The sequence below is a fragment of the Rhincodon typus genome, chromosome 8 (genome assembly GCF_021869965.1).
Source record: "Rhincodon typus isolate 14 chromosome 8, sRhiTyp1.1, whole genome shotgun sequence".
Classification (NCBI taxonomy): Eukaryota; Metazoa; Chordata; class Chondrichthyes; order Orectolobiformes; family Rhincodontidae; genus Rhincodon; species Rhincodon typus.
In genome coordinates, this window is record NC_063339.1 from 93,407,057 (window position 1) to 93,417,501 (window position 10,445).

Here is a 10,445-nt window from a genome sequence, read left to right on the forward strand (position 1 = left end):
AGAAGTGTCCATACAGTTTAGAGCTGGAGGAACACAGCAGGTCAGGCTGCATCAGAGGAGCAAGAAAGTTGACATTTCGAGTCAGGAGCCTTCATCAGAGTCCAGGCATTGAAATCAAGAGATAGTAAGAACTGCTGATGCTGGAGTCAGAGATAACACAGTGTGGAGCTGGAGGAACACAGCAGGCTGAGCAGCAGAGGAGCAGAATGTTGATATTTTGGGTCGGCGCCCTTCTTCAGAAATGGGGGGAGGGGGAAGGGAGCTCTGAAAGAAAGAGAGAGGAGGGGTGGGGCTGGGGAAGTGGGGTGGGATGGGGAGAGATGAGTGCAGCTAGGCAATGGTGGGGATTGGTCAGTGAGGTGGGAGGAGCAGATAGGTTGGAGAGAAGATGGACAGGTTGTATCAGGTCAAGGAGGCGGGGATGAGAGGGATGAGGCCAGGGGTGGGGAGATTTTGAAACTGGTGAAGTCCACATTGAGACCATTAGGTTGTAGGCTCCTAAGGCAGAATATGAGGTGCTGCTCGTACAGTTTCTGGGTGATGTCATTGTGAAACTGGAGGCGGCCCAGGGTGGATATGTCGCCCAGGGAGTGGGAGGGGGTGTTGAAATGCTTCGCGACCAGAAGGTGTTGTCATTTGTCGCAAAGAGCGTAGGTGCTCTACAAACCAGTCTCTGAGCCTCCGCTTGGTCTCAACGATGTAGGGGAGGCCACATCAGAAGCAGCGGATGCAATCGACTACATTGACGGATGAGCAGGTGAACCTCGTCTGATGTGAAAGGTTTGTTTGGTGCCTTGGATGGAAGTTAGGGGGGAGGTAGAAGGGCAGGTGTCGCACTTCCTGCTACATTATAACATCATAAAAGTTGCATTACAACACTCTCAACGAACAGATTGGAAGTTTCCACTGTGTGAAGGGTGCAATCTTGATATAAATTAATTGCCATTGATCTAGACATATCACAGTTCCTTCATCATCACTTGGTGAATAACTCATTACCTAACAGTCTTGTGGGACCTATTAAGGGAAGATAATTGCCAGCAGCAAGTGGTCAGGCAATGTTCAGCTGTAAAAACCTCATGAGAGAGTCAATGGAAGTAACAATAAAATAAGACAGTTACACACAGAAAAGGAGACATAGCAGATTAAAACGATCAAGTTGATCAGGGAGAGCAGAGATGGACCAGAACAATGTCGAGTGTTATCAAGCAGCTTTTGACACAAACCACATAACGAGGGGGTGACATTAGTCCCAGAGTCAGATAACTGAGAAGAACATGAGAAGGTGAATTGTGTAGATTACTAGTTAAAAACATTGAAATAACTTCATTGTGTTCAACTTTAAAATCAAATGCTGGAGTCTGCAGCTCAGAAGATATCAGAAGCATTGGGATCAGAGAAAACCCATAGTTTAGGAAATAACTGGGAATCAGGGTGATGTCATTGGGCAATTGCTCGTGTCAGCTAACATCATCGACTTGAACAGAGAGCATTTGGGTCTGCACAAACAGGTGATCTCGACAAAGGACGTGAGGGTCTGAGGAGAGATTTGAAAGGAGATGAATCAGAATGGCTCAAGAATAGAAGGATATGAGTTGTAAGGTCAGTTGAGGAAACTGAAGTTCTGCACAGAGCAAAGGAGATTGAGATAAAGTGTCCAGGTTTATAATAGGTTTAAATAAGGTAGACAAAGAGCTACTGTTCCTCTTCACCAACAGTAAAACTGAGAGAGACACAGATTTAAGATACTCGGCAATAGTTACTGGGAGATATAAGGAAGGAATTTTATAACTTTTATCTTGCTCAATACTTACATTGAAAGGCCAATAATATCCAGTGCTGAATGAATAATGAACAAAGTGGCACACTCAGATCTTCGTATGTTATGTGGTTTGAGTTTGCACTCTGTAAATCCTCTTCTAACATGCTGTAAAATAAGTTTACAAAAGCCATCTCAGTCAGTCCAGGACAGAATTTCAGAAAAGACAAATATTTCTGTTATTTGGTGTATGCTGTGTGTAAATCCTCCCCTCCTCACTCCCTGCAAAAGCAGTTTATAAACTCCATCCCTTTCAGTCCAGCAGAGACATTCACAACATTCTTTCTCCAGGCCCAGGATGACCGCACATGCGCCCTGCTGCCCTTTGCCTCCTACAAAGATGGCGGCCGTTACCCGCGGCCTGCCGTTGAGAGGGAGCCTCGATTTGTCCCGTTTTGTGAAACGGGGGCAGATAGTTTCTTTATGCAGGATGTGCCGCATCCACAAAGTGTTTAGAAAGCCTCCCCGTCTAACCGCCCGGTCTATCACCTCCTCCGTTCCGCCTCATTGTTACCTTTTGTGGAGCCGAGGAAAAGAACGACTGCTTCTCAGGATCGCTCCCTGCGCATGCTCGAGACTGTGGGCCCGCGGGAACATACTGAGCCTGCGCAGTGATAAGGAATGCCGTGCAGAGCGGTCGGAATTTTGCGTTAAGTGCCCACCATTGTAAAGATTGAATTTTATTTGTTGTAATGTGTAAAAGCAATCTTTCTCTACACTTTCTTCCAAGGCAACTGACATATATAATACAATTAATAATTAATTAATAATACAATGCGTTTTGCATCCCAGGGAGAATAATATCACAAAGTCTGACACTGAGCCACACTGGTACTGATACTGAGTCGCCATACACATTCGAGGTCACAGGGGAGAGTCAAAACTGGTGGTGGGTTGACCTGAAGGACACCATATCTCATGTCAGCAGAGAGGTTGAAAGGGGAGAGTAACCTCAAGCAGTGTGGGATTTAAATTTACACTGTTGGCATCATGAGGAAAACTGGCAAACGGCTCTGAGAAAGAGTTTGGCTTTCATAACTGTCTTCAAAGAGATAAACATAGATTTCATGTTGCAGCAAACAATATTTCCTGTCGTTTGTTGAAGGAAGTGTTTTTGTTCCACTGATGCCCTCAAGACATAAACCAACTATTCAGATGAGCACTTGAAATGTCAGCGCAAATGAGGCGATGGGCCAAGTGTTGGAAACTGGGTTAAGAAGTGAGATGTTTGATGACTGGCATAGATATTATGGGCTGAAGGGCCTCTCTCCATGGTGTTAAAATCTCACTGACTATCATTTTGCAAGTGAAACAAAAGGTCAAAATCAGTGTCAAGAAGAAAAGTTGCAAACATTGTGTACACCTTCCTTTTTGGGATTCAGCATTGCAACTGCTGTGTTCTTGGTTTGATTCCCAAATAGGAATGAGGACTTTATTGTTCCTGTCCAAACTCTTAAAATGAACATGAATTCCTGACATTAAAAGACATACAGCGGACATCTCTGTCAGAATCAATGGAAGTTTTACCATCAAGGATGAAACCAAACAGGAGGAAGCACTGAAATCCATTGACTTCACGTACTCAGACACAGTAATACAAAAATACTTGCTCCTTATTAAAGCATACAGGTTTCTTTAAGATTTAACATATGGACACAAAAAATTTCCTTCTGGGCAGTCTTGCACCAGAGTGCCTAATATCAGAACAGGGCTCGCATATTTAAGGCAGATGAGGAAACATTTATTCTCTCAGATGGTTGTGAATCAGTGGAATTCCTGACAGCAGAGGGTTGTCAGATCTGGGTCATTAAGTGTATTCAGTGGTGAGATTGACAGATTTTTAATCAGTAAAGGTATCAAGAGTTATGGGAAAAGGCAAGAAAGTGCAGTTCAGGATTATTATATCAGTCACAAGCTCATTAAATGGCAGAGCAGACTGAATGGGCTGAATGGTCTCTTTCTGCTCTGAACGTTTATGGTCTTAATATGAGACTGTACAGCTGACTTTGCAAAATTTGCCACATTAACATGCGTGGATCTCCTCCGGACACACTGAACCGAGGTGAGATGTGCAAAGGGCAACCACACAAAGGAGAGTCATTGTGGGTGATTGATTCAGAGTGATCTATGTACCAGGGTAAACACTTAAAATCAGTCTTCAGAACCCACATTGGGCCTGGCTCCATTAGGCCGACAGTCAGCTCTCGCAAACCACCATTGCCCTTCACTTTTCCTGATGTTCGCTCTTTTCTTGTTTTAAACCGATTGCACGTCAGGCAATTACAGCTGACATTGCTAATGTGGAACAGTAATATGCAGTGAATCAATTCTGACTGGTCCATGACATAATTCTGCTTCTTCAGATTAGTCAGTGTTTTATATTTATTACTGTAACTGTTAACCATTGAAGTCACTGAATCCTGATCACTAGACTACCAGGACTGATCTCTGTTCATATCACCCTGGACACGGTCTGATTTGATAATGTATTCCCCCATCCTTCTGCACATGATTCTCTCAGCTCTGTATGGGATTTGTTACATTGTCTTGGTGTATGATGCATCGGCTATCCAGTCATCTATTACATTGCAGTTTGTAATGCATGACTTTGTAGTTTGGTGATTCGCCCAGTGGTTTTGAGTTTGATTCTTTCTGGGGCCTGAGAGGATGTTCACCACCTGCTGGAACCAACCAAAGGAGCTCTTTAAAGTCATTTGAAATTATTTCTGATGAAACAGCATTAATACCACCATGACATTTCCTCAACCAGCAAGAAATACGTTTGAAATACCACATTCCTGTTTGTCCTTTCAGGTACTTGAGGAAGATCTTTCAGAAGGACAGAAAGCAGTTGGCATGAGCAATGTTCCAGTTTGGCAGGAAGAATGAGGTGAGGCAGGATTAGCTGCAGAGTAACGGGGAAACAATGGGGGGAGTAACACAAGCAGGGGACGGGCTGAATGCTTCCTTTCTTTGCTGTAACCAGACACTGGTTTTGAAGTCTGAAATGGGACGATATAAGGCAGATGGGTGAAATACTTGCTTTCTGGGGTTGGTCTCTCCTGAAGCTGACGCCACTCTTGGTTCTGAGGAAGGGTCACCGGACCCGAAACGTTAACTCTGTTTTCTCCTCCACAGGTGCTGCCAGACCTGCTGAGCTTTTCCAGCAACTTTGTTTTTGTTACTCTTGGGACAATGTGCCTCTGTGTTTCCTTCTCTGGATGAAAATGAGGTTCAGTTCCCCAAGGGGGCATGAACACTACTTTACCATCTCAAATCTCAGTCCCATTCTTTGTGGCACTTGAGATTAAAACATTACAGGGAAAATATCATTGAGATGAACGCTTGAAACATCAGAGCACACAAGGCTCCAGGCTAAGTGTTGGAAACTGGGATAATAGGTTCGATTTCTGGTCAGGGAATCAGGATTTATTGTTCCTGACAGTAACAAAATCAAACACAGGGCAGTCTCTGACAGGAATCCTTTCAGTGTTTCAGGTCAGTTAATGTCCCTGAGAGCATCAGAGTCAATGTCCCAGCCTCTTAAAGAAGGGGAAGCTTGCTCGACTGCCGCTGCTCAGTTGGAAAATTCAACTTCATTCTCCTCTGATTCCGTTTCCCAAAGAATTTCTAAAGACTCACAAAGCAGAAACTGGTTTTATTTTTTGTTTTGTTTTCTTTCCATTCCCAGGAGATCCAGTGACTGGCTCAGTAGGTATGGGAAATTGAATGTGAATTTTGTGGGACTATTTCAGCTTCCCCTCCTCTGACATTCTCGGTGACATTTACTGATGTGAGACATTGAAAGGAGTCTTGTTCCTGTAGATTAGAAATTCAAAGCTCATCTTGGTTTCAGGGCAATGAGGAAGATTAGTTTGGAAGTGTAAAGAAATTGTGAACTACACTTGAGCTAGGTTGTCAAACCTACAATCTCCTGATCTGCAGTCAGGCGCATTATCCATTGCATCACTGGCCCCATGTATGTGCAATGCTTACATGCTCCAGTGTTGTGGTGCTGACAGGGACATGAGCAGCAATGGTAACATTCACACGGTGAGCAACCAGCAAAGATAATCACTGTCACTGTTTCACTTCAATCGTCCCTGCTTAGTGAAGTGGTGAATTTTACTGGCAAAGAAAACACATTTGTCCTCAGGAGACTGCATCAGTGACTTCTCTTTTTCTGATGGATTCATCATGAAATTCCTTTCTGTTGTTCCACAAGGACTTCTGCTTCTCCTTTTCTTCTATTCTCATCCCTTCATTCCCAGTTTGATTGGAATAACAAGGTGACCAGGATAAATTGCAGACTTAGCGGGGAATGTTGTGGTAATGGCACAGTCAGAGTGAGCTGATCCCCCTCATCCTCCGCTGTACCATTCATTCATTTTACACCAAACAGTAAAGACATCACTACAATCCTTTAATTTTATTTTTTTCTGATGGATTGAGAATTCTATTTAGAATTCTAAAGATTCACAATCTTCTGAGAGAAGAAATATTTCATTACCTCCGCCCTAAGTGACAGACACATTATCCGGGGAATGTGAGCCCAGTCCTAGACACTCCAGCCACAGGGTAAAAGCCTCTCAGCAGCTCCACTCTTAAATTATCTCTGAATTTCAGACTTTACACAGAGCAAGAATGGGAAATGAGGGATTTTGACAGAAGGAGAGTCGGAGAATGTGAAAGGGGGTGAAGTGGATACACAGAAACAAAGAGAGACAAATAAAGATACATATTGAGGTAGACACTGAAAGGACGAATTCTCCATTCGACATGGCTGCTAACTGACACAATGGAAAAGAAAAAGGCAACTATTTAATCAGCCTCACACCACGTCTGGGCAATGGAAGGAGCATTAGAGCCAATGAAATACCTTTCAGGTTGTAAAGTTGACAGTTGTCAGCTGATGAGACAGCACAATTTGATAAATATGTTGATTCAACAGACAGAGCTGATAATTTCCTCTGCCATTGTAATATAGAAATTGATAACAAACCTTGCACTTACGAACAGTCACTGGACCAGAAATGTTAACTCTATTTCTCTACACTGGTGTTGTCAGACGTGCTGAGTTTCTCAATCTATTCCTGTTTTTGTATTGGTTTTCCACAGTCCTTTGTTTTATGTTAATCTGAATAGCGTTTGCAACAAAATAGATTACCTTCCAGCTCCTGAAAAAACAGTCAGAAATGCTGTCACCACAATAAACTAGCAGCATTTATTCTCTGACCAGGAATCGAACATAGGCTATGAACAGTGAGAGCACCGAATGCTAACCACTCGACCACCAGGGAAAACAACAAATGTGTTCATATATTTTCTCAATGATACTGTCTTTGCATTTTAATTTGTGATCATTTTCATTGTCGATCTGTTTCACCGTTTTTTAGTTTTTACAGCGAGGAAGAACAAAATTCGTGTCCATGCCGGTCACCAAACCTCCATCTATTCTAGTCCCAGTTTCCACCATGTGGCCCATAGCCTTGTGTGCTCTGACATTTCAAGGGCAAATGTCAATCAGCTTGTTCCTGTAATCTCAAATGACATAATGAATTGAACTGAAGTTTGAGATGGTAAAGCTGTGTAAATACTCCCTTAAGGAACTCATCCTCATTTTCATCCACAGAGGGACACACACAGACACATCCCCGAGAGTGACAGAGTCCTCATAATTATATCCACTCCATGTGCTTCACGTCTGTTCTCCATTCCCACACACAAATTTCTCTGACAGAAGGCAGCTTTCTGTGGATCACAAGTGAATTCTCCAGAAAATGAGAACCATTACTGTGGGCTGGGATATGAAATGGACAGTGAGCTGAAATAGTCCCACAAGCTGCTTGCGTTCATCTGTCAATTTTGAAAACTCACTGACACAATCACTGCAGCTCCAGGGAATCTGACAGGACAGTGCCCGGCAGACATCCCTCACTTTAGACAACTGACATAAGGTGTTATGACAGGGAATGGCCGAACCCCTCTGATAATTAAACTAAAATACAAACCCCGATCTGTTATCACAGGAGCAGAGGTTTCCGTCTAATAATTACTTCCTAAACACACAGAGAAGCTTGCCTTTCCCCTCAAACTATTAAAAGAGTATTTAATGGAAAGAACATCCTTGATCTCCACTTTACAAGTGACAAGAAGCAATTTATTTATTTAACCCAACAATGAACAAATTAACAAAATTACTAACAAACTGACAATTCACAGACTGCTAACTACTCCCTAAATGGTCTAAATTCTACTAGAATGCTGTTTAAATAAAAACAAGTCCCACTAATATAAACTCAATTAATAAGAAGCAATAAATAAATTATAATTTAATCTCTCCAAGTTTGCACAGACTGTCTTCTGGAATATTCTGTCATCTCCGCTCTCTTCACAAACACCTTTATTCCATTAATTCTGCTGTCAGGAATGTTTTATCTCTCAAATTTCTTCAGTAAGGACTTTGAGCTAAAATGCTGTGGTACTTTTGATGAATTCGATGTGCTTTCTCTGAGAGCTGAATGGTGCTAACTCTGGCAGATGACAGTTGGCTCTCTCCGATTTTCCAAATGCCCACATTCTTATCATGTGATTGGTTTCAGGTTGTAAACACCATCAGATTTCAATCCAATTGGCTTCCTGTATCTAGGGGCTTCGTTTACATTAATTGGCCAAATTCAAACAAGACGGATGTTTTGCCTGCCGCCTGGAAGGCTTTCATACATTTGTTTCACTTTTTGAGGCTCCCTGTACTGGCAACTTCAGCTGCTGCTCACAGACAGAATTTTTGTTTAAATCTCTAAGTGCAGACAAAGCACAAATCTCAAAGGAACCACACATTTTAGCTTCCTGCCTTCCACTTCACAATTACTCGATTCAAATTCACAACATAAGGCAAACTCTAAGTACTTTTGTGTCGCTTCTCTTTCTGCTTCTGTCCCTGTCTCACCTCCAGCTCCCAGCTCAAAGACCTGCTTGGTACGAATGCACGCAGATCATGAAGCCAATTTTTACCTGGAAAGCAGGGCCAGGGATTGTAACACAAGGCATTGAGAAGCAACGATATTGCGCACGGCTGGGTAAAAAGGCACCAGTATCGTATTTTCCTGATTGTCTCAGATATTGATTCCGGGAATATGCACAGTCCCAGTTATTCCCAATCTCAATGGATAATGTGCCTGACAGACAGGAGTGTATTTTGCAAGCGTTGTCCTGTCACTTCACAAACAGATCTCCAGCACTGAAGAAAGACCCTTCAGGTCTGCAGCAGTTTAACTCAAGACCCTGAGTATTCTATTCTCATTTCCCAGCACTTCGTTCACAGCCTCAAGTGTACATCTGAACATGTCTCAACTCCAATGTTGTTCCTCTCTGACAGGCAGTGACTTGCATATTCTTACTATTGGCGATCTGGGTTAAATGCTTTTCCCCCAACCTTCCTGTGATTCATGTTGCAAACAAGGAGGCGGGAAGCAAACTCCCTTCCGATTTGCCCTCAGTGCTCAACAGTAGTTGGTTGGGTTCAAAAATGCCCAGCACACCCCAAGGGGTTATCAGACTCCATCTCCTTAACCATTCGGCCACGACTGCAACAGTGCACTACCCACTCACCTTTCCAGGTCTCTCTCCCTGTGGAGCTCGGGAAGAGTGACTCATTACTGGGTTTGTTTGAATCCAATCACTTTACAGATTTCGAAAGGGTTAAATTCAGTACATGCTGGGTCCAGTCGTTTCATCCCAACAGGTGGAATAGGATCATTTAAAAATAAAAACATAAATTGCCGGAAAAAAACTCTGGCAGCATCTGTCGGCAGAGAATCGGGGTTAACGTTTCAGAACTTCCTCAGAACTGTTTTCTCCCACAGGTACTGCCAAAACTGTTGAGTTTCTCCAGCAGTTTCTGTTTTGTTTCAGATTCCCAACACCCACAGCTGTTTACGTTAGCCATTATAACAACATCGAAACACCTTTGTTTTCACTCACTGGATAAGATTTCCGTTTGGAGAGCATTTTCCTGACCGCATTAAAATCCCAGAGCTGTATCATGAAAAACAGAACTAGTAGAAATAGAACAGTGCTTGCTCCTGTCTTTGTGGCCTTGAACCACCAACCTCGCGTTTACGAGCTGCAGGCGCTGACCAATTGCACCATGGAAGCTAGTGAACAGCTGATTTGCACAATCTCTTAAAGCAGGCTCTTATTTAATTGCTCTGAACAAAAGAGCAAGGAAGGAAACCCTTCAGGTAACCATACAGAGGCGACAGCCTCTCCCATTGAAAGTATGAGCTGTTCTTAGCCCCTGCCCAGTGCTCTCTTTCTTCCCATTGAGGTCAGAGTCTTCCATAGGTCCTGATCGGATGACAGGTTCCCATCCCTGATGAACACGAGTGAATTAGATGGTGATTTAATGATAAGATGGCAGATTTTATGGTCACTATTCCCCTGTGCCAGCCCCATAAATTACCAAATCGTTCACCTTGATTTCACAAGCTACCTTTCTTTTTGTGTGTTATCTTATGCTCCTTTTCTTTCGTTTCTGGTCAATTCCACATTATTTTGGAATTTGAGGATCTGCAGTTGAAGGACAGGATCTGACAGAATTGCTTCATTTTAATGTAAGTTGAAT